Below are 22,807 nucleotides of genomic sequence, written 5' to 3'. Positions count from 1 at the left end.
CTAACTAAAATAACAACAATAATAATACCAGCAAAAAGTATTATTAAAAATAAGGAGGAACATTCTATAATGATAGTTTTAATCGGTATTAAAGATCAGTCTAGGGACTTCTCTGGTGGTCCAGTGGCAAAGAATCTGCCTTACAATGCAGGGGTTGAGGGTTCAATCCTTGGTCAGGGAACTAAGATCCCACATGCTGTGGGGCAACTAAGTCCACGGGCCACAACTACTGAGCTCATGCACCTCAACTAGAGAGCCTGCATGCCACAAACTACAGAGCCCACACGCCCTGGAGCCTGCGCACCACAACTGGAGAAGAGAAAACCCGTATGCCGCAACAAAAGATCCCGCGTGCCTCAGCGAAGATCCCTTGTGCCTCAACTAAGACCCAGCGCAGCCAAAAATAAATAAAATAAATACATAAATAAATAATAAATCTTTAAGAAAATTGACAGAAGTAGGAGAAGAAACAGACAGTTACCACAATACTAGGACATTTACACATGTAAGTGTAGAACAGACAACAAATCAGTATGGATGGAGAAAATGTGACATTAACAAACTGAACAACATGATTAAAAAACTTGACATAATGCACACATACAAAACAGAATCATCCTAGTGAAGCACATGTTGAACTTCTAAAAGTTACCATATACTGAGCCATAAATTAAGACAAAGCCACTCTCTGACACTGTGGATTTCTTTCTTTTTCTTTTTTTAATTCCCCACCCCCCCTTTGCTTGCCTTGGTCTTTGTATTTCATTTTGGAGAATTTCTGAAATTTATGGTGGTCTTTAGCTATCTGCTAATACTTAGGAGTGAAACACTAGACAGCTGGTTTTAAGCTCTGAGTATGGGAGGCAGGGCTTTCATCATTCACTGGGGACCCCTAGTGTCACTGTATGTGGTCATTTCAATGATTCAGCTTCACTGAGAAGACTCCTTTAATCCCCTGTTTTCTCATATGTAAACTCAGGGTAACAGTTGCCCCTAGTTCACAGGGCTAAATTGTAAGGATTAATGAGATAAAGCACTTGATGCACTTAAAATAGTTCCTGGCACATTGAACTATTCATTATATATTAGTAGTAGTATTTGCAGTTTTCACTACTCTCATGGCTTCAGTATCATTGATTCAATATGTTGGTGGTACCCAAATATATGTAAGCAATCACTTCTGTAACATCTCCATGTGGATCTATCTCAGCCATCTCAAATATAACATGTCTACTCTCCCCTCACTCAGTAAATAATCACTCAGTAAGTCATCACTGTCTTAGTAAGCTCAAGGTGCCATAACAACATACCATAGACTGGGTTGGTGTAAACAACCAAGTTTATCTCCCACAGTTCTGAAAGCTGAAAGTTTAAGATCAGGGTGCCAGCATGGTTGGATTCTGGTGAGGATCATTTTCCTGGCTTGCAGATGGTCACCTTCTCACTGTGTCCTCATGCAGTGTAGAGAGAATCAGTTCTATTCTCTTCCTCTACTTATTAGGACACTAATCTCATCATGGCCTCCCAAAGGCCCTACCTCTAAATACCACTGCATTGGGGTTAGGGCTTCCACATAAGAATTATGGGGGAAATAAACTTTTAAGTCTATAACAACCACATTTGCAATTGCTCAAATGAGAATCCCAACGCAACCTTAAATCTTCCCTTTTATTAGTTTATGGCCTTTTCCCCCCAGTCAAAATGGAAGCTATTAGATGGCAAAGACATTTTCTGTCTTCTTTTTGGGGGGTAATGGAAAGTGTGTCTCTGTATTAGCTGTGTCTGAACCAGTGTATAAAATAGAATAAGGCATGGAAATAAGGAGCAATTGCACTTTACAACACTGCACTTGTGAAACTTCATTCTTTTTTTTTTTTTTTTTTTTTTTAAGTGGTACGCAGGCCTCTCACTGTTGTGGCCTCTCCTGTTGCAGAGCACAGGCTCCGGATGTGCAGGCTCAGTGGCCATGGCTCACAGGCCCAGCCGCTCCGCGACATGTGGGATCTTCCCGGACTGGGGCACAAACCCATGTCCCCTGCATTGGCAGGCGTACTCTCAACCACTGTGCCACCAGGGAAGCCCAAAACTTCATTCTTTAAAGACTGGATTTGTTTCAAACTCCTTATCTTCCTCTTCTCCATTTTTTTTTGTTTGTTTGTTTCAATCCACTTCCAGTTACTTTCAGATAGAGCCACATTCTCTCCTCCATTTAGATTTTGTTTAATCTTCTTTTGTTCTTTCTCCCTTGTAACATTTGCTGGGGAGAACTCTACTTAGTTCCCAATTATCATGTTCTGACTGCCATTTCCAGGGCTCCTGGGCATCATAAAAAAATTCTTGGATTCTTCATGGAAGACTGTTGAATTTGGAAATGTAGACTCCCTTTCAGATATTTCTGGCTTTCCCTCTCAGACTGTGCTGGTAGGCCTTTGGGGCTTCATATTGTTTATTCTTGGAGACTTCCTGGAGCGTCAAAAATGGCTTAAAATGATTACTATGCTGTGCATTGGCATATATGACATTCAATCACCCTATACTGAGCTGAATTTCAATGAGATTTGTGTAAATGAATCAGAAACATATGGATTTCATCCTCCCTAACTACCTCTACTTTTTTAAAAAACCGGAACACAGCATTTGCATTTTGCTGGATATAAAATGATTGAAAGAGTTATGATAAATCAGAGTGAGAGAGGCTTTCCCATTCCTGATAGCCATCTTGTCTCTCATATCATCCTAGTTAGTGATTAGGGGTTGTTAATTTCTGCTAAACTTCACTGTTCTCCTCTTGCCTTTAGATTTTCCTTCCTTACTGTAGGTTCCTATTAACCAACCCCCTACCTTTTGTCCTTCTGTCCTAGAAATAGCTACCCGTTGGCCACTGCTTTGCCCTACCCATACTCACATCCTAGAGAGGTGACAGAAGGATATATAACCAAGGAATTCCAACACATTATGAAAGCACCACAATAGAGGAGCATAAAAAGAATTTTGAGGAGAGAGCAACTTTGGGGGCATCTTGTATTTTCCTACCTTTCGTTTGCTTTACTTTTCACTCTTTTCACAAAGTTGCTATTTTACTTTATTTCCTTGCTCTGGTTTCCATTTCTGATCTTTTTTCCTCCCACCTGAGTTTTCTATAGCCACATTTGGCTCTTTCCAATTCCCCGTTGCAGTAGCAAAAATTCTTTATCTCCATATGGTGCTGCATATGCATAAGGAGTTTGGTACTTTCCTCTCCTAGACTTTTATTGTCCTGAATGGAATCCTCACAGTTGGAGCCTTTTGCTGCTCTTACGCTGCCTCAGTTTGGTGTAGGTCCAGAGAGCAGAGCCAGCTCCTGTGGGGCATAAGATGAGTGACTGCATTGAGATCTCCAGTTGCACAATACAGAATATGTGCCATGAATAGCCAAGACTGATGAAATTCTATCACAGTGAGGAAATAGAATGAAGTGTTGAGTTACATGAGTAAATAGATACCCATAATAGATACAGTAAGTAGGACAGTCAGCTCCTCCGATTAATATTGCCCCTCTCTCCACCAATAATTGCATTAACTTAGTCACAATGCCCCCAATAATTTAAAAAAAAAATAGAAGTATTCCTCTACGTAGTTTTTTGTTAACTACAACAGTGATTGTGTCATTTCTGTTCACCTTTACCACATTTGAAGCATTCTGCTAAAAGACAAGTTAATTCTATCAGTTATGAATATGTCAAGCCAGGAGGTTCAGATTCTCAGTAATGTCCCTCTAAATCACTCATGCTATTTTTAATGCTGTCATTTATAAAAGACTGAATTTGAGAATGTGACAGTCTCCACCATTTTTAAAGTATTAAATAATGTTATAAATATTATTAGTCCAATCCCTGCCCTTTTGGTGTACCTGACAAAGTACTTTGTTTTACAGGCATGAACTTTGCACATATGACCTATATCAATAAGGTAGCTTGTGTGTTTAGCTCCTGTCTTCTGTAGTAGGGGTATATTTGTCTATCCAGTCTTTCTGCACCAGATACCAGTGACTTGTGAGATGACTGATCATAGTTGGGGGTGTGGTTAAAAAGTGGAGAGAAATCTCACTTGTTTACATGGAGATACATGGAAGTAAAATGTTTGCATTTGTCTCATAAGCCCCATAATCTAGACATCTGAAACCCATCATATCCTTGGATGGAGTACCTATTCCCACAAAATACATTCATTCTTGATGATGACAATTCACATATATGTAATTCCATTATTATAATTCAAGATGAAGTGGTTTTTTTTTCATTTGAGAGGAATTATGATCTGTTTTATTTGTATGGTATATGACAGTATTCAGAGCATGTTTCTCATAACTCTCAAAACTGTCTGAAGTGGATATTATTATCCTCATTTTACAGATGAGAAAACTGAGACTTAAAGAGATTATTTGACTTCCCCAAGGTTGTATAGGTTGAAAGTATCAGAACCAGGATATGAAACCACATCATCTGACTGTACTCTAGTAGGTTATCGAAATTATTCCCATGTTATTTTCCATTGCACTTTGTGGTTACCCTTCAAAAGTTCTCATTTTGGTAAACAAAGACTTTAAAATAAAGTCTAACAAGGGGGCTCAACATTTAACATTAAATTTACTGGTCAGAAACTTCCTGGCTCACAACTAGAGACTTCTAAATGATGGAAAGAGGGCAGTTAACAGGTTGTGATGTTCTCTCTTTCAGCCATAACTTTTCTTCTAGGTTTATAGTTATGGTTTGGCTTTAGAGTACAAAGCAGTAAAACTTAATTGAACAGAAGTCAGATCAAGGTCTTTTCAAGCTGGACATAATGTGACACAAATACAGATGAATCATTATTTTTAAAAAATTTCAGTAACAAAAACACCAGTGGAAAACATAACTCCTGACTTATAAAATCTCCCCACCATGAAGCATATATTGTGAGACATAACACAGGAATAGGCCCATACTGGAAATTAAAACTGTACCATAGAACTCATATAGAGAGGCCCAAAGTACACTTCTGATACAAACCCATGTCCTTCAAAAACAAAAAACAAAACCCAGAAATATTTGTAAGTGAAAATGCAGAAGAAAAATGACTCCCCCATGTAAACCCTCTTACCAAATCACATTAAATACATTCAATTCTGTAAATACATTAAATACATTTTTCCAGCCTAATTTCCATTGTCCTAGGAGTAGAAGCCCCTTTTTATTATGACAGAATGATATCCATCATTCTGATATTTTTAGAACTTTTCAAAATGATACTTTGTTATATTTTGCCTCATGTTATTGTAGTTGCATGCTCTTTTCCCAATTTCTGAGTCAGTGCTGTCCTACCTTGGTGGTAGTGAGAGTGCTGACTGTAGATTAAGTGTTTAAGCTAAGACTGTATAGTTACTATGGTAGGCTGAATAATGGTCTCCCAAATATGTTCAGTTCCTTGTCCCTGAAACTGGTAAATATGTTCCCTTAAAAGGAAAAAGGAAGGTTGCAGATGTAATTAAGTTAATGCTGAGATGGCGAGATATCCTGGATTATTTGAGTGGTCCCAATATATTTACAAGGGTCCTTATAAGTGAAGGCAGGAAAACATCTAGAGAAAAGATCAACAAGGATATAGAGAAGTTGAACAATACTGTAAACCAACTAGACCTAAGAGACCATATATAAAACACTTCATCCAATGACAGCAAAGTACACATTCTCTCATGTGCTCATAGAATGTTTATTCTCCAGGATATACCATAAAGCCACAAAACAAGGCTCCATAAATTTAAAAAGTTGAAATCATACCAACTATCTTTTGAAACCACAGTGCAATGAAACTAGAAATCAATAATGTGCGAGAAACTAGAAAATTTACAAATATGTGAAAATTTAAAAATACTCTATTAAACAACCAATTGATCAAAAAATCAGAAGGGAAATCAGAAAATACTTTGAGATGAATGAAAATGAAAACACCACATGCCAAAACTTATGGAATGCAGCAAAAGCAGTGCTCAGAGAGAAATTTATAGTTGTAAATGCCTATAGTAAAAAAGAAATATCTCGCTCACATCAATGACCTAACTTTATACCTCAAAGAAAGAAAAAAAGAAGAGTAAACTAAGCCTAAAACTAGCAGAAGGAAGAAAATAATAAAGATTAGAGCAGAGATAGATGGACTAGAGAATAGAAACAAATAGAATCAATAAAATAAAAATTTGGTTCTTTGAATAGATCAACAAATTTGACAAATTTTTAGCTACACTGAAAAGAAAAAGAGAGAAGATGCAAATAACTAAAATCAGAAATAAAAGTGGGGACATTATTATCAACCTCACAGAAATAAAAAGGATTAAAAGAATACTATCAACAATTAAAAGCCAGCAAACTGGGGCTTTCCTGGTGGCTCAGTGGAAGAATCTGCCTGCCAATGCAGTGGACACAGGTTCAAGCCCTGGTCTGGGAAGATCCCACATGCTGCAGAGCAGCTAAGCCTGTGTGCCACAACTACTGAGTCTGTGCTCTAGAGCCTGCGAGCCACAACTACTGAGCCCGTGTGCCACAACTACTGAAGCCCACACACCTAGAGCCTGTGCTCCAAGACAAGAGAAGCCACTGCAATGAGAAGCCCATGCACCACAATGAAGAGTAGCCCCTTCTCGCCACAACTAGAGAAAGTCCACACGCAGCAATGAAGACCCAATGCAGCCAGAGGAAAAAAAAAAAAAAAGCCAACAAACTGGATATCATAGATGAAATGGACTAATTTCTAAAATCATACAAATTACCAAAACTGACTTGTGAAGAACTAGAAAATCTGGACAGGTTTATAATAAGTAAGAGAGATTAAATCAGTAATCAAAAACATCCAACAAAGAAGAGTCCATGACCAGGTGGCTTTAATGGTGAATTCTACCAAACATTTAAAAATTTTACATCAATCCTTCTCAAAATCTACCCCAAAAATAGAAGAAGAGGGAACACTTCTTAACTCATTCTATGAAGCCAGCATTACCCTGTTACTAAAGCCAGACAAAGATATCACAAGAAAACTATAAACCAATATTTCTCATAACCATAAATTCAAAAATTCCTTAAAATATTAGGAAACCAAATTCAGCAACATATAAAAAGTCAAAAACCAAGTGAGATTTATCTCAAGAATACAAGGTTGGCTTAATATATGAAAATCAATGAATATAATACATTATCATAGCATAATAAAGGACAAAACCCATGTGGCCATCTAATAGATACAGAAAAATCATTTGACAAAATCCAACACCCATTAATGATTAAAATCTCTCAGCAAACCAGGAATAGAAGGGAACTTCCTCAGTGTGATAAGTAACTATGAAAAATCTCCAACTAATATCAAACTTAATGGATAAAGACTAAAACCTGTGTACTGAAGAAATTAAAGGCAACCAGATTGGAAAGGAAGAAGTAAACTCTTCATTTGCAGGTGACATCATCCTATATGTAGAAATTCTTAAGGAATACACACACACATGCAGGCACACAAGTCAAAACTACTAAAACAACTTTAAGCAAGGTTGCAGGATGCAAGAATAATATAAACCACTCAATTGTATTTCTACAATTAGCAACAAAGAATCCAAAAGTAAATTTTTAAAAAATAATTCCATTCAGAAAGAATGAAACAGAATAAGATACTTAGTTCAGAGCACTGATGAAAGCACATTCCCCACTGGAAAGGTAAACAAAGCATAATTGATGAATCTGGTAACTATTCTTTCCTGCTCAGGACATTATTCTGTGTTACCACGTCTTTAGATGGAGTGTACCTGTCTTGACCAACTGACATCTCAAGCACCTGGCCCTGAAACCAGAAGCAGAAATCAGAAAAAGCTAGGAGACTACAGAGAACGAAGGCACATGATATGCAATTTCCAAGAAGACGTGCTTTGTGGAACTGTTCAGTGCACCCCAAGAGCTCAGCGTGAGAATCCCACCTTGATGACTGTCAGTGTACCTGCCAGTCAGCCCGAGGCAGGGAAGGGATCCCAGCCTAGAGGAGAAAAGGAGGAGAGGGGACAAGAGGAAGTGAGGAGAGAGAACAAAGTGTTGGCAAATCACCATGTTACCGGCAATTTCTGTTACTATCTAACTGATGAGCTGCTAGAGACATGTAAGGGCCACTTGTATTATTAGACAAACTGAAAACATTTGGTTCAGGTCCCTAAAACGTGAATCCTAGAAGCTTACTATCACATTTCATAGCTGTGGGGAAAATCAGAAAAGGCAACATTGGGCAGAGATTCAAAGAGGAAATGACTTCTGCCAAACCAGGTCACCTGAGCTTTCTATCTAAGCATGGACCAGGGGAGAGTGGGTGAGACAAAGGGTCTTATTTGTGAATCAAAGTTTACTTTAACAGCGAGGCAGGCTGGGACAGGTTCTCATCTCATTCATATTTTCCCCCGTAAAAGGCAGAGAATACGGTAAGACTGCTAGTCCCATGTATGTGCACGTGGATGTTTACTTGGGTGGGGCAGAGGAAGAAGAGACAAATGTGGGGTGATGCTCAGAGGAAGCGCATGTTTCTCGAGGGCCAGCGTGATGAGTACTGGTAGGCACTTTTCCTTCATTTAGTCCTGCCAGCAACTTTGTGAGGTGGGTATTATTATACTTACCTGACATATAAGAAACTGAAGCTCAAAAGTCTTTCCTACCTATAATATAGGTTACATTACCCATGATACACATTATATACAAGTAAGAACTTAAGGCTCCAAATCTTGAGTGGCCAGTGTTACGTACTTAGTAAGTGGCAGAGCTGGGATTTAAATTTAGGTCCATGTGAGCCCTGAGCCCCTGTTCTTTGTTTTATACCACACTGCCCATTCACCTTTGGATAGTTTAAAAAATGTTCAGCCTTTCAGCTTGGGCTCTCTGATTTCTTGTTTCTGGATGATAATAAGCCAGCCAGAAGTCCTCCTAGGAATTCTTTTCTCCCCTAGGGCTAGAAGAATAGAAAAACACCACCAAGCCCTTGAAGCTTTGCTAACAATCACAACTATAAAGGCTGGAGTCAGTGCCGAGAGGATATTGTTAACAAATGGCTTAAGAAAAACCTTCAGAGCGTTTGTAGCCCCTCCACCATTTGTAAAATCTTAGGGAGGAAACCTGATCCAGAAAATGGTTGGAAAGAAGCAAACCCCAGTATCAGAAAAATAAAAGGAGGAGGATCACTGCCTTCAGACAACATGTTTTATCGTGAACAATAAAAGTGTTCCAGTTGATTCAACAAAAAATAACCAAAAACAAGGCTATTTTTAAAAAGGCATTTATAGGACTGTGGGTTTCATTTCCTTTGCTTTTAGTTCTTTAGCCTCTCATTCTGAGCAACAGATGCTGTCGTATAAGGAAGACCACCTGCTTTCCAGGGCATCTCTGCAACAAATAGCTTTGAGGGAGAGAGAAGAAAGATCACAGGATGAAAAGGAAAGAATTAGAAAGGGGGAAACGGGAAATTAAGAAGTTGGCTTAATGCACATCTTCTGAATTATTCAACTGCTAAAAAGCCGACAGATTTCTTTTGACACTTGACTGTCTCACTGTGTCTATATCCATATTTCACTTTTTAAGGACCTACTTAAAGAGAATTCTGTCCATCTGCACAGCCCAGTTTTGTGACATATTTATCTTGCTTTGCAAAATGGAGGTATAAAAAAATTTATAGAACATGGATATTAATTAAATGGTATTTTAGTTGAGGAAAGTTGCTCAGCTTTTAAAAGGACTCCCAAGGGTGAATCTTTTTGTAAACGAAAGACTCTCTTGGAAATTAAAATAGCAGCGCACGCTCACTTACTCCTTCCCCTGCCCCACCACCCCGGCAAAAAAATGACTTAGTATTTTTTAAGTTCCAAAGTTTCTAAAAATGTGTTAAAAACACTTACTTGAGGCAACAGGTATGACTTGACTCACTTGAAATTACAACCTCATAGGCTAATCATTTGGAGAGAACTGCGTCCCAAATGCCAAGGAAAATAAGACATTAAGGGAATTATTCATATAATTCCAATCAAGTTAACGTTCTCACCTGAAGCATACCAGTAATAAAAGTGATAACAGGAAAGTGTCTACAGTTTGGAGCCTCAGGAAATAATTTGTTCTAGAAAGCTGTATTTTCCATACAGTGAAGGTTTTCCTTTTATTAAACACCCAAATATTATTTTAAGTTTTAACTGGTTTTAAGATCTTTGTCAAATATATCATACATTTCTGTGCCTTCTTAAACAGTGTTTAGTTATAATTTATTCTATTAATACTTTCAAAAAGGATCTCAGAGAACTATTAAACTATAGTCTAAACATAATTAGAACTCTTTTTGATGTCCCAGGATCTTCATATCAAACACCAGCAACAGCATGAGGCTATAATAAGGCATTGCCCTTGGGAAGATAAGCATACTCGGTCCTTTACTCTGTGGTGGCCGTATCCCCCTGTATTGTTTTAATTCTTAGGTCTGTCTTTTGAAGTTGCTCTGTCTCTTGCCTTGCTGTCAAGCAGTCACTTTTTTGTCCATGTTACAGGGCTCTCTCTGACAGTACTGTCCCTCTGTCAGAAAGTGTTATTTCTAACACTCCAGAAGCTCCGAAACCAAATGATCCATTAGAACAAAAAGGTGCTAAGTAAGGGCTCAAAAGAGGATCTGCTCTTCTAATGTGTAGCCCAACAACCAGAAAAAAGCAGGTTGGAATAAGTTTTTTCTAACAGTAGTGCTGACGGATGATGTTCATGGTACAATATTTGGGACATACTTATACTCAAAAATTACTTGCTGTCTATCTGAATTCAAATCTAACTGGACATTACCTGTATTCTTATTTGTTAAATCTGTCAACTCTAAACAGGTGCTGCTTACCTGCTTCAGTCTACTCTAACCATCCAAGATTTGATTACAATGGTTAAGTAGAATTGACCCCCACTAGATGGCTTAAGTAGAATTGACCCCAATCCTTTAATTCTAGATATTATGACAACAAAAATGTTCATTGAGAAATAACTAAAATTACATTATCTAAAATGAACCATATTTTTAAAATGTAACATGTACAAAAATATATCAGTACTCTATAAAGAGCACTCACCAGAGTTCGGGTATTTATCCTCAGCTTTATGGGTGATGTAGCACTTATCCTGCATGGCCAAAGGAAGAGCCTCTGAACTAGGCAGGATTTTTCTTTTTCTTTCTAGATTTTGCTGATATTCTTGTGCCTGTGTTGTCTGTGCTTGGACATTCTTAGAACTTGAAAGTATTTGAAGACTATTCTTAGTTTCTGCTAATGTAATTGTTTAAAGAGACTACAATAAACACATCTTCAAATGTTGATTTTTCTGGGGTATTTAACCTCCTGGAACCTACTCTGCAAAATGACCATTAGAACTCACATTTTTACCTGGGACAGCTTGCTTCACCCAAGACACTGCCAAGATACAGAAGTTAATAGTCTAAGCCCTTTGGCAAGGAGATTCTTCTACTGGCGCAAACTTGGTTGTCACAGTACTTCCAATGTAATAACATCAATATTCCTCCTCTCCTCCCTTCAGAGGAGAAGGGAGTCCAATCAGAGTCACTAAAAATCTGAAAAACATGGATGATACAACATTGATGACACATATGCCCAATAACCAAAACCTTCTTTTTGATTATTGAATATATTCCAGGCAAATTAGTTGACTTAATAACTTAGATGTGCATAAGTAAGAAGTTTCAGCATTAGAGTAGACAAGATAAATCAGAATAATTCTCTACTTCAACACACAAAAAATAGATGAGGCTATCACTTCTGTGGTATTACTGCCAAAATGTATTCAATAGACGCCAAACCTAATCATAATGAAATAGACAAACCCCAAATAAGGGACATTATGCAGAATAGTTGGCTTCTACTCTTCAAAAGTGTCAAGATCAAGAAAGACAATCTTAGGAACTCTTCCAGCCTGAAGACTTAAGAGGCATTATAATAAATGCACTGTGTAATCTTGGATTGTACCCTCGACCTGATTTTCAAAAAAAATTAGATAAAAAGGATTTTATTGGGACGATTGATGAAATTTGAATATAGACAGTAGATTAATATCGTATCAAGTTAAATTTTCTGATTTTGATAACTGAACTATGATTATTTAAGAGAATGGCCTTATCTAAGAAATCTACATTTCAGTGTTTAGGGATAAAGGGCATGATGCATCCTACTCATTCTCGATATACACATGCAAAAGGAGAGAATGATAAAACAAATGTGGAAATATTTAAACAATTGGCAAATCTTGATAAAGGGTCTACAAGAGTTCTTTATGCTAGTCTTGAAACTTTTCTGTATATTTAAAGTTATAACAAAATAAAAAGTTATCCCAAAAGTAAGGTAAATAACAGTTATCTTAGTAATAACTTTAGGCCTCTCTAAAAAAAGTGGAAAAGATACTGTAGGTAATCATGCTATCAAAATGAAACGTCATTTGACATTTCACGATATTATAATAATTGTAATAATACTGTTTGTAACAAAAAGAAATGTTAAGCATTAAAAAAATAGATATAGAACTAAGTTTCTGACATGTTTATTAAGTAACTTCATCTTAATTCTATGCTCAACAGAAGAGTCATTACTCCAAATAACAAACAAACAAACAAAAAACCTTAAAATTGAAATAAGAAGAGATGTTTAGAGCAACTAAGTGGGAGAAATATGGTAGAGAAAAATGGGTGATGACCAATTCCTTCTGAAAATACTGTAGCCCAAATTGCTTAGAATTTGCTTCATTCTGATTCTAAAAACAAAATACTTAGTTCATAGATGTTATGGGAAAACAATATATTACAAAGCTACATTGGCTCACTTCTTCAGACGCTTTCATAATGATAAGCCCCCAATCCAATTATCAAGATTCAAAAGTTTTCTTGAAAAATTCTTATATCTAAGTATCTTTTAAAAGGAGCTGAGATTGTGGGTCTTCCACTTTCCGATTCTTCATATAAGGAATTTGAAAGTCACCACCTCATTCTAACAACAAGTAAAAAGATAAACAGACTGAAAGATCAACAACTTTTCTTGGATCCATAAGAGAGGGGAGACAAAAACAGACGCCTGTGCCCAAGATTGGAGAGACAGACAGGTGAATACAGGCAGTCACAATTTATTGGAGTAGAGACTCATGCATGGAAACCACCTGATTGGAAACTACTTAAGTGGAAACTACTCAGGAACAACTCCCAGGGCAGAAAAAACTAAAATGTAATTGACAACTCACTGGAAGCTTAGTGTGCACAATGCTGAGAGTTAAAAACTTCAGAGTGATCTAATAATTTGGGGCCCCCCATGCTTTTGTAAGATTTACCACCAGGAACTCAAACCAGGTTCTCATAATAAATATTGAGAAAAGTCTCCGGCTTCTGACAGGGAGAGGGGAAAAGTAACCATTTTGATATATGTCAGAGCATATTTCATAAGACCTGCCCTCAGGAGAAGCTAGTTGGCTAGAGCCTAACATACTGAGGTATTATCAGAGCCTAACTGACCTAGGGAAGGGAAATGCCCAACTCCAGTAAATGTTAGCCTTCTACGTGGGAGAAAGAAAATATGCAACTCTGGAACATTCTAGCCATCCTTTGTCACCTAAAAGGGGAGAAAAAACTGAGAAACACTTGTGAAGTTCACAGTCCAGAGGCATAGGCTCACTAAAAGACTAAGACCTAATCATAGGATTATAAAATTCTTCCTCTCTCCCCACACCATACCACCACTTTACTAAAGGCCTATTTACGGGAGTTCCTTTTACCAGTATGTCATGTCCAACTATCAAGAAAAAAATTACAAGGCATACTAAAAAGCAAAAAACACAATATGAAGAGAAAGAGCAAGAATCAGGAACCAGACATGTCAGGGATATTGGACCTATCAGATCAGAAACTTAAAACAATTATGATTAATATCCTAAGGGCTGTAATGGATAAAGTAGATACCATGTAAGAACAGATGGACAGTGTAAGCTGAGAGATGGAAATCCTAAGAAAAAGCAAAAATAATTTCTAGAGATTCAAAATATTGTAACCAAAATAAAGAATTCCTTTGACTGGCTTATTCTAGACTGGACATGGGTGAAGAAAGTATCCCTGAGCTGGAGGATAGATCAGTAGAAACCTTTAAAACTACAAAGTGAAGAGAATAAAGACTGAAGAAAACAGGACAGAATATCCAAGGACTGTGGGACAACTACAAAAGATGTACCATCTGTGTAATAGGAATACCAAAAGGAAAAAAGAGAAAGGAACAGAAGGAATATGTGAAACAATATTGACCAAGAATTTCCCCAAATTAATTAACACAACAATCCACAGATCCAGGAAGCTCAGAGAATACCAAGCAGGATAGATGCCAAAACACGTACACCTAGGCATCTCATTTTCAACCACAGAAAATCAACGAAAAAAATCCTGAAAGGCGCAAGAAGGGGGAAAAAACCCTTACCTATAAAGAAACAAAGAATTACATCTGCCTTCAACTCAGAAACCAGGCAAGCAAGAAGAGATAGAATGAAATATTTAGTGTTGAGAGTGAAACCACAGAATTCTGTACCCTGCACAATTAACTTCAGAAGTGAAAGAGAAATAAAGACTTGCTCAGACAAACAAAATTGAGGGAATTTGTTACCAATAGACCTACCTTACAAGAAATGTTAAAAAATATTCTTTATAGACAAGGAAATTCATGTACATCATAAACTCAGATCTTGAAGAAGGAATAATGTAAGTAAAATAAAAACTTTTATTTTTCTTAATCTAGAAAATAATAGTTTGCTGAAAATAATAATAGCAACAACATATTTGATTACATATATATATTGTGTGTGTGTATGAAATGAATAACAGCAATGATGCAAGAGACAGAGGAAAGAATTAATATTATTTTATTTTTATAAGGTACTAATACTTCCTGTGAAGTGATACAGTGTTATTTGAAAGTGGACTTGAATTAGTTGTAATTCTATATTGCAAATTCTAGGGCAACCACTAAAAAAAAAGTAAAAAATAGAAATATAATTGATATGCTAAAGAGAATGAATCAAATAAAATAATTAAAATCATGAAAGGCAGAAAAAGAATAGAAAACAAAAATAGGAAAAGACAACAAGAGCAACAAATGGAAAACAGTAACAGACATGGTAGACAATAATCCAACTATATAAGCAATCACCTTGAATGTCAATGGTCTGAATACACCAATTAAAAGGTAAGGATTATGAGAGTGGATCAAAAAGCAAGATTTGACTATATGTGTCTACAAGAAAAATCACTTTAAATATAAAGACACAAACAGATTAAAAGTAAATGGATGGAGAAAAATACACCATGCTGACACTAATCAAAAGAAAACAGGAATAGGGGCTTCCCTGGTGGCACAGTGGTTGAGAGTCCACCTGCCGATGCAGGGGACGTGAGTTCATGCCCCGGTCCGGGAAGATCCCACATGCTGCAGAGCAGCCAGGCCCATGAGCCATGGCCGCTGAGCCTGCACGTCCAGAGCCTGTGCTTCGCAGCGGGAGAGGCCACAACAGTGAGAGGCCTGCGTACCACAAAAAAAAAAAAAAAGAAAAGAAAACAGGAATAGCTGTATTAATTACAGGCAGAGCAGACTTCAGAGCAAGGAACATTATCAGAGATAAAGAAGGGAATTACATAATGATAACAGAGTCAGTTCTCCAAGAAGACATAACAACCTTTAATGTGTATGTACCTAACAATGGAACATCAGACTACATGAGGCAACACCTAACAGAATTGTAAGGAGAAATAGATTAATCTACTATCATAGTTAGAGACATCAGCACCCCTCTATCAGAAATGGACAGGTCCACCAGGCAGAAAATCAGTAATGACAGGTTGAACTCAATAACCCCATCAATCAACTGGATATAATTAACATCTATAGACTACCTCACTCCACAAAGGCAGAATACACATTCTTCTTGAGCTCACATGGAACATTCACCAGAACAGATCACATTCTGGGTCATAAAACACACTTTAACAAATTTAAAGAGTAGAAATCATACAATGTCTGCTCTCAGATCACAATGGAATTAAATTAGAAATTAATAACAGAAAGATAACTGGAAAATCCCAAAATACATGTATATTAAACAACACACTTTAAAATAACACATAGGGCAAAGAAGAAATCTCAAGAGAAATTAAAACATTTTATTTTTAATATCTTTATTGGAGTATAATTGCTCTACAGTGGTATGTTTCTGCTTTATGACAAAATGAATCAGCCATACATTTAAATATATCCCCATATCTCCTCCCTGTGGTGTGTCCCTCCTACCCTCCCTATCCCACCCGTCTAGGTGGTCACAAAGGACCAAGCTGATCTCCCTGTGCTATATGGCTGCTTCCCACTAGCTATCGATTTTACATTTGGTAGTGTATATATGTCCATGCCACTCTCTCACTTCACCCCAGCTTACCCTTCCCCCTCCCCATGTCCTCTAATCTATTCTCTATGTCTGGGTCTTTATTCCTGTCCTGCCCCTAGGTTCTTCAGAATTATTTTTTGTTTTTTATTTTTAGATTCCATATATATGTGTTAGCATATGGTATTTGTTTTTCTCTTCTGACTTACCTAACTCTGTATGACAGTCTCTGGGTCCATCCACCTCACTACAAATAACTCAATTTCATTTCTTTTTATGGCTGAGTAATATTCCATTGTATATATGTGCCACATCTTCTTTATCCATTCATCTTGATGAACACTTAGGTTGCTTCCATGTCCTGGCTGTTGGAAATAGAGCTACAGTGAACATTGTGGTACATGACTCTTTTTGAATAATGGTTTTCTCAGAGTATATGCCTAGTAGTGGGATTGCTGCGTCATACGGTAGTTCTATTTTTAGTTTTTTAAGGAACCTCCATACTGTTCTCCATAGTGGCTATATCAATTTACATTCCCACCAACAGTGCAAGAGGGTTCCCTTTTCTCCACACCCTCTCCAGTATTTATTGTTTGTAGATTTTTGGATGACGGCCATTCTAACTGGTGTGAGGTGATACCTCATTGTAGTTTTGATTTGCATTTCTCTAATGATTAGTGATGTGGAGCATCCTTTCATGTGTTTATTGGTGACCTGTGTATCTTCTTTGGAGAAATGCCTACTTAGGTCTTCAGCCCATTTTTGGATTGGGTTGTTTTGTGTTTTTGATATTGAGCTGCATGAGCTGCTTGTAAATTTTGGAGATTAATCCTTTGTCAGTTGCTGAAATTAAAACATTTTGAACTAGATGAAAATATAACTTATCAAAATTTGTGGAAAGAAATTGAGGAAAGCACAAATAAATGGAAAGATATTCTTTGCTCATGGATTGGAAGACTTATTGTTGTTAAAATTTCCATATGCCTGAAGTGATCTACAGAAAAGCAAAGTACAGATTCAGTGTAATCCTATGAAAATCCCAATGGCGTTTTTCACAGAAATAGAAAACACAATCCTAAAACTTACATGGAATCACAAAAGACCCCAAATAGCCAAAGCAATTTTGAGAAAGAAGAATATAGCTGGAGGCATTACACCTTCTGATTTCAAGCTATATTGCAAAGCTATAGGAATTAAAGCAATATGGTTTGGCATAAAACAGACACAGATATCAGTGGAAGAGAACAGAGAGCTCAGAAAAGAACCCACACATCTGTATCAATTGATGACTAAGGAGCCAAGAATATACAATAGGAGAAGGATAGTCTCTTTAATAAATGGTGTTGGGAAAATTGGACAGCCAAGCCACATATAAAAGAATGAAAGTGGACCACTATTTCATATCATACACAAAAATCAACTCAAAGTAAAAGACTTGAACATAAGACCTGAAACCATAAAACTCCCAGGAGAAAATACAGTGGGTAAACTTCTTCACGTCAGCCTTTGCAATGATTTTCTGGATTTGACGCCAAAAGCAAAGATATCACTGGCACCCCAAAACTACCCATGCATTCCTTCCAGATCACAATCCTCTCTCTCCCTTCTGAAGTAATAATTATTCTGATTTCTATAGTAATAATTTCTTTTCTTTCCTTTATAGTTTTACCACCTACATATGCATACCTAAAGAATATAGTTCAGTTACCTTATTTTTTTACATTTATGAAAATGAAATTATGCTGTATGCATTATTTTGTTCTTTTTTTCAGTCAACATTATAATTGTACAATTCATCCATGTTGTAAATAATAGAAGTTTTTCATAATTGACTCTCTACTTCTCTACCCACTTTAGTAGACTTTTAGCCCCTTCTGTTCACCATTATATTTCCACTATTTCATAGTATGTGCTCAAAATATATATGTTGTGAAAACCAAAGCCATCTATACCCACACGGTTTACTTTCCACATTAACATAACGTTATTATGCCACTGTCTTACTCAATATTACTTCATTATTCCAGGAAAATCTTGCCTAGGAAGATAAAAGTTACAAATAACCTTATTTTTCATTTAAGAAACTTCTTGTATTTATTTGTTTGTTTGTTTGCGGTACGCGGGCCTCTCACTTTTGCGGCCTCTCCCATTGCGGAGCACAGGCTCCGGACGCGCAGGCTCAGCGGCCATGGCTCACGGGCTCAGCCGCTCCGCGGCACGTGGGATCTTCCCGGACCGTGGCACGAAGCCGTGTCCCCTGCATTGGCAGGCGGACTCTCAACCACTGCGCCACCAGGGAAGCCCCTCAGAAACTTCCTTTAAAAACCATTTAAATAAACATTAAATTCACCAATTTTCAGTAGATAGCATCAAACAACTGAAACAACTGCTGCCTCTCCAAGATTCTTTGAGCACTTGTCTCTCTACCTTTGCCTTGTTGTGTCCACCGATGCTAAACTTTTGAATCACGATTCTTACCCAATCCTAATCAATCTACCACATTGAAAAACTTGCCTTAAACCAGACTCTAAAACTCCATAAATATCCTAATTTTGCCCTCTGCCCTCTGAGAGGCACTAGAATTCTGTCAAGACAGTGGGTGGCACTTACACAAGTATTTGTACTATAAATGTTACTTTTAGCATGGTAAGAATAAACTCAGTTTTGTCTATTAACAGGTTGTTTTGATGATATTTTCAGGGAGCCATCATCGTACATTTGATTGAGTTTGTAAATGAACCAAAGAAACCTCAGGCAGCGTATTCAGCTTAGAGAGTAAGTGTGTTTTGGCACACTGCAGCATTCCTGTGAACTGCTAAAGCATCCACTACTTTGCAAAGAATAACAGAGAGGCAAAGCTTCTCATGGAGATCAAATTAGAAAGGCTTGATACTTAAAGTTTCTATTTTATGCAAGAGCATTAGGAAAGTCTGGATAGATCCACAGAGCAAGATACTAAAGATTTGTGGCAACTAAAGAGTTACAAATAAATCTTCAGAACAAGACTGCTTAGTCCACACTTTATGCTTTTTATGAAAAGATGGAGAGAGTACTCTCAGGGTGTCTGGACAAATATGTTTCATGGCCAACAAGCTTACTAATGCCTCAAGCACATTGACCTTGAGAAATTGGAGTTATATTCATTAGAAGAGGTATAGGGTCCAGAGTTTCTAACCATTGCCATCACTACCATCAACAATGCCTCACCGTCATCTCAAAGTCATCTCAGAGTAAAACAACAGTGCAACGGGTAAGACTTGGGCTAGGATGGAGTAGATGTATTTTGCATGTGAGATGGTCATGAACCATTGGGGACCAGAAGGTGGACTGTGGTTAGATGAATAATGCCCCCCCCCCCAAATTTGTCTACATCCTAATTCTCTGTGACTGTTACTTTATGGGGCAAAAGGAACGTTGAAGATATGATTGTTAGGATTGAGATGGGAAGATTATCCTAGATTATCTAGTTGGCCTGATGTAATCAACGTAATCCTTATGAGGGACACAGGATGAATCAGAGTCAGAGAAGGTGATGTGATGATGGAAACAGAGATTGGAAGGATGCCCTTTGAAGATAGAAGAAGGGGGTCATAGCAAAGGAATGCAAGAAGCTGAAGAAAGCAAGAAAATGAATTCTCCCCTCAGAAGATTCAGAAAAAAGCAGTCCTGTTGACACTTAATCTTAGCCCAGGGAAACTGATTTTGGACTTCTGACCTCCAGAACTCTAAGAGATAAATTTGTTGTAGTTTAAACCACTAAATTTGTGGCAGTTTGTTATTGCAGCCATAGGAAACTAATACAGACAGAGACATTATACACAGTCCCACTAACTAAATTGAGACACTATATCCATTTTTGACTGTTGCATAACAAATTATCACAAATGTGAGGGCTTACTACAACATACCTTTATTATCTGTTTTCATAGATCAGGAGTTCAGGCATGTCTTAGCTGGGTCCTCTATTCAAAGATCTCACAAAGCTGCAATCTACGTGTTGGCTGGGGCTGGGGGTCTCATCTGTGGCTTGAATCCTCTTCCAGCTCTGGTTGTTGGCAGAATTCATTTTCTTGCAGCTGTAGAGCTCATGGTGTCTTGGAAAGAGTCACTGTTTCTTCCATCTGACCTCTAGACCCTCTTTTAAATGGCTCATCTGATTAAGTCAGGCCCACTCAGGATAAGCTTTCTTTTGATTAATAAAAAGTCAACTGACTTAGGATTTTAATTAATCTTCAGAATCTTTTCACCTTTGCCATGTAATATAACCTAATTATGGGATAGATATCTCATTCTATTCCCAGATCCTGCCCACACTCAAGTGGAGGAGATCATATAGGGTGTGTACATCAGGCAGTGAGAATATTGGGGCTTTCTTAAAATTCTGCCTACCACAGACACATAAAGTGTCATTTTTTAGACATTTTAGACACATAAGATCTTAGATCCTAAACGAAAATTCTCATATTTCTAAGATTTACAGAAAATCTAATCCTAGCAATTGAGGACGTTATTTTTCTAGATACATATATATGTTCAGTACATGTACATATACACAGAATCCTTATAAAGTTTTACATCTATCTATATATCCTTTTGCAGGGAATTATTCTGTTTTACTGATTAGGAATCTTTGTCGAAAAAAATCAAATTAGCTATAATTATGAAACAAGCAAGTCACTGAAGGCCTGGGATCAAAATTCAGGTCTCAACTATTCTTGTTTGAAGTTTTACCCACTATCCCATAATATAATCAGTATTTGGTTACCAGAAAACACATTATGAAGTCAGTATTAGAATTCAGATTTATATGGTATTGATGTCGATAATTTCCAGCAGGAGACTATAATACAAGTCCTCACAAATGCTGGCGTTTTCCCTTCACACCCCTAGGGAAGCTTTACTCTTCCAACATTATCAAGTAAGCACTAATATGGTATTCTTACTACCTTTTTGTATGTTTAAGAAGTTGACATGGCCTCACTGCTCAGTGCACACACACTATTTATGAGGTTCATGTCCTTACCATTTCATCATGGAGTCCAATAATTTATTATTCATTTCATTTAGGACAATTAATGGTTTTGTTGACAAATCATTTTGCAGCTATAATTTGGCAGTCCTGATTAAGTCATGGCCAGTAGCCTCATGAAACTAATCGGGAAGATAAAAGAAAGAAAGGGGGGTGGGAGAGAGAGAGAGGGAGAGAGAGACAGAGAGAGAGAGAGAGAGGACTCGTATCTTTATTTTGTTTCCCTTTTTTCATACCTTTTTTCTGGTAGAAGCCAATGGGTCAGTATAGATCAAGTTTTTATTCAATATGCTAACCCTGTAGTCACAGTAGGGATTTAGTAGGATTAGAATTTTCTCCAACATCCGATATTGCAAATAATGCTTCTATTTTCCTCTTCTCATTTGTCTTCTCCTGGAAATCAGAATTTATACTGTACCAGACAAAACTCCAGGAAAGAAGCTAGGGGCTATGGCTTCTAGCTTCAACTCTGCCTCTAACAAGTTATGTGATCTTGGCAAGTTATTTGGCGCTTTGATTTTGCATTTAAGAAATAACAGAAGATTTAAAAACTCCATCTAGGTCTAAAATTATATGATTCTCTGTTGAACTAAATCCAAGTGAAATTCAGTATCTATATAGTGAAACATTATTTTGTGTCATGACTTTGGTATTACTACTTTCATTGCTTTTTAAAAAAAATTTTATTGCTTTTTAATAGCTTGGAAACAACTCATATTAACTATGACAGCCAAGTAGAAATGAAATTGGGAGCAGAAATAATGATAAAACTGCCATCTAATGAGCACTTAGTATGTGCCTGGTGCCATGCTAAGTGCTTTAAACATTTTATTTAATCCTCAGGACAATACTCTGATAGGATTATTACCTCTACTTTATAAATGGGGAACCGGAGGCAGCTTAGGATGGTTAGGTGACCTCCCCAAGGTTGCATTGCTAAGCTAGTCAGTAGCAGAGCTCAAATTTGAATCTATACCACCAGACTCCGAAGACTGTGCTTTTGAGGTTTAAGCTCTTCCATTACCACCTGCCCCTACACTTGCATGGTGACCAATCAAACCCAACATTGTTAAACTGTGAGGTTACCCAAACAGGCAACATAAACTGTTGTTCACACTCATCTTCCCACACCCTTTGGAGCACACTGGTGGGAGACTGAATGGCTTGCAAGTGTGGGTTCACTCCTTCCTGCTTTCAAAAACTCCACCTCACAGTGTCTCCGCTTCCCTTGTCAGCATCCCCATGGCTTTAAGAATCAGGGGAGGGCTTCCTCGGTGGCGCAGTGGTTGAGAGTCCATCTGCCGATGCAGGGGACACGTGTTCGTGCCCCAGTCCGGGA

Source organism: Kogia breviceps, chromosome 8, assembly GCF_026419965.1.
Source record: "Kogia breviceps isolate mKogBre1 chromosome 8, mKogBre1 haplotype 1, whole genome shotgun sequence".
Classification (NCBI taxonomy): Eukaryota; Metazoa; Chordata; class Mammalia; order Artiodactyla; family Physeteridae; genus Kogia; species Kogia breviceps.
The sequence above is the reverse complement of the archived record's forward strand: the minus strand, read 5'-3'. Positions refer to the sequence as shown.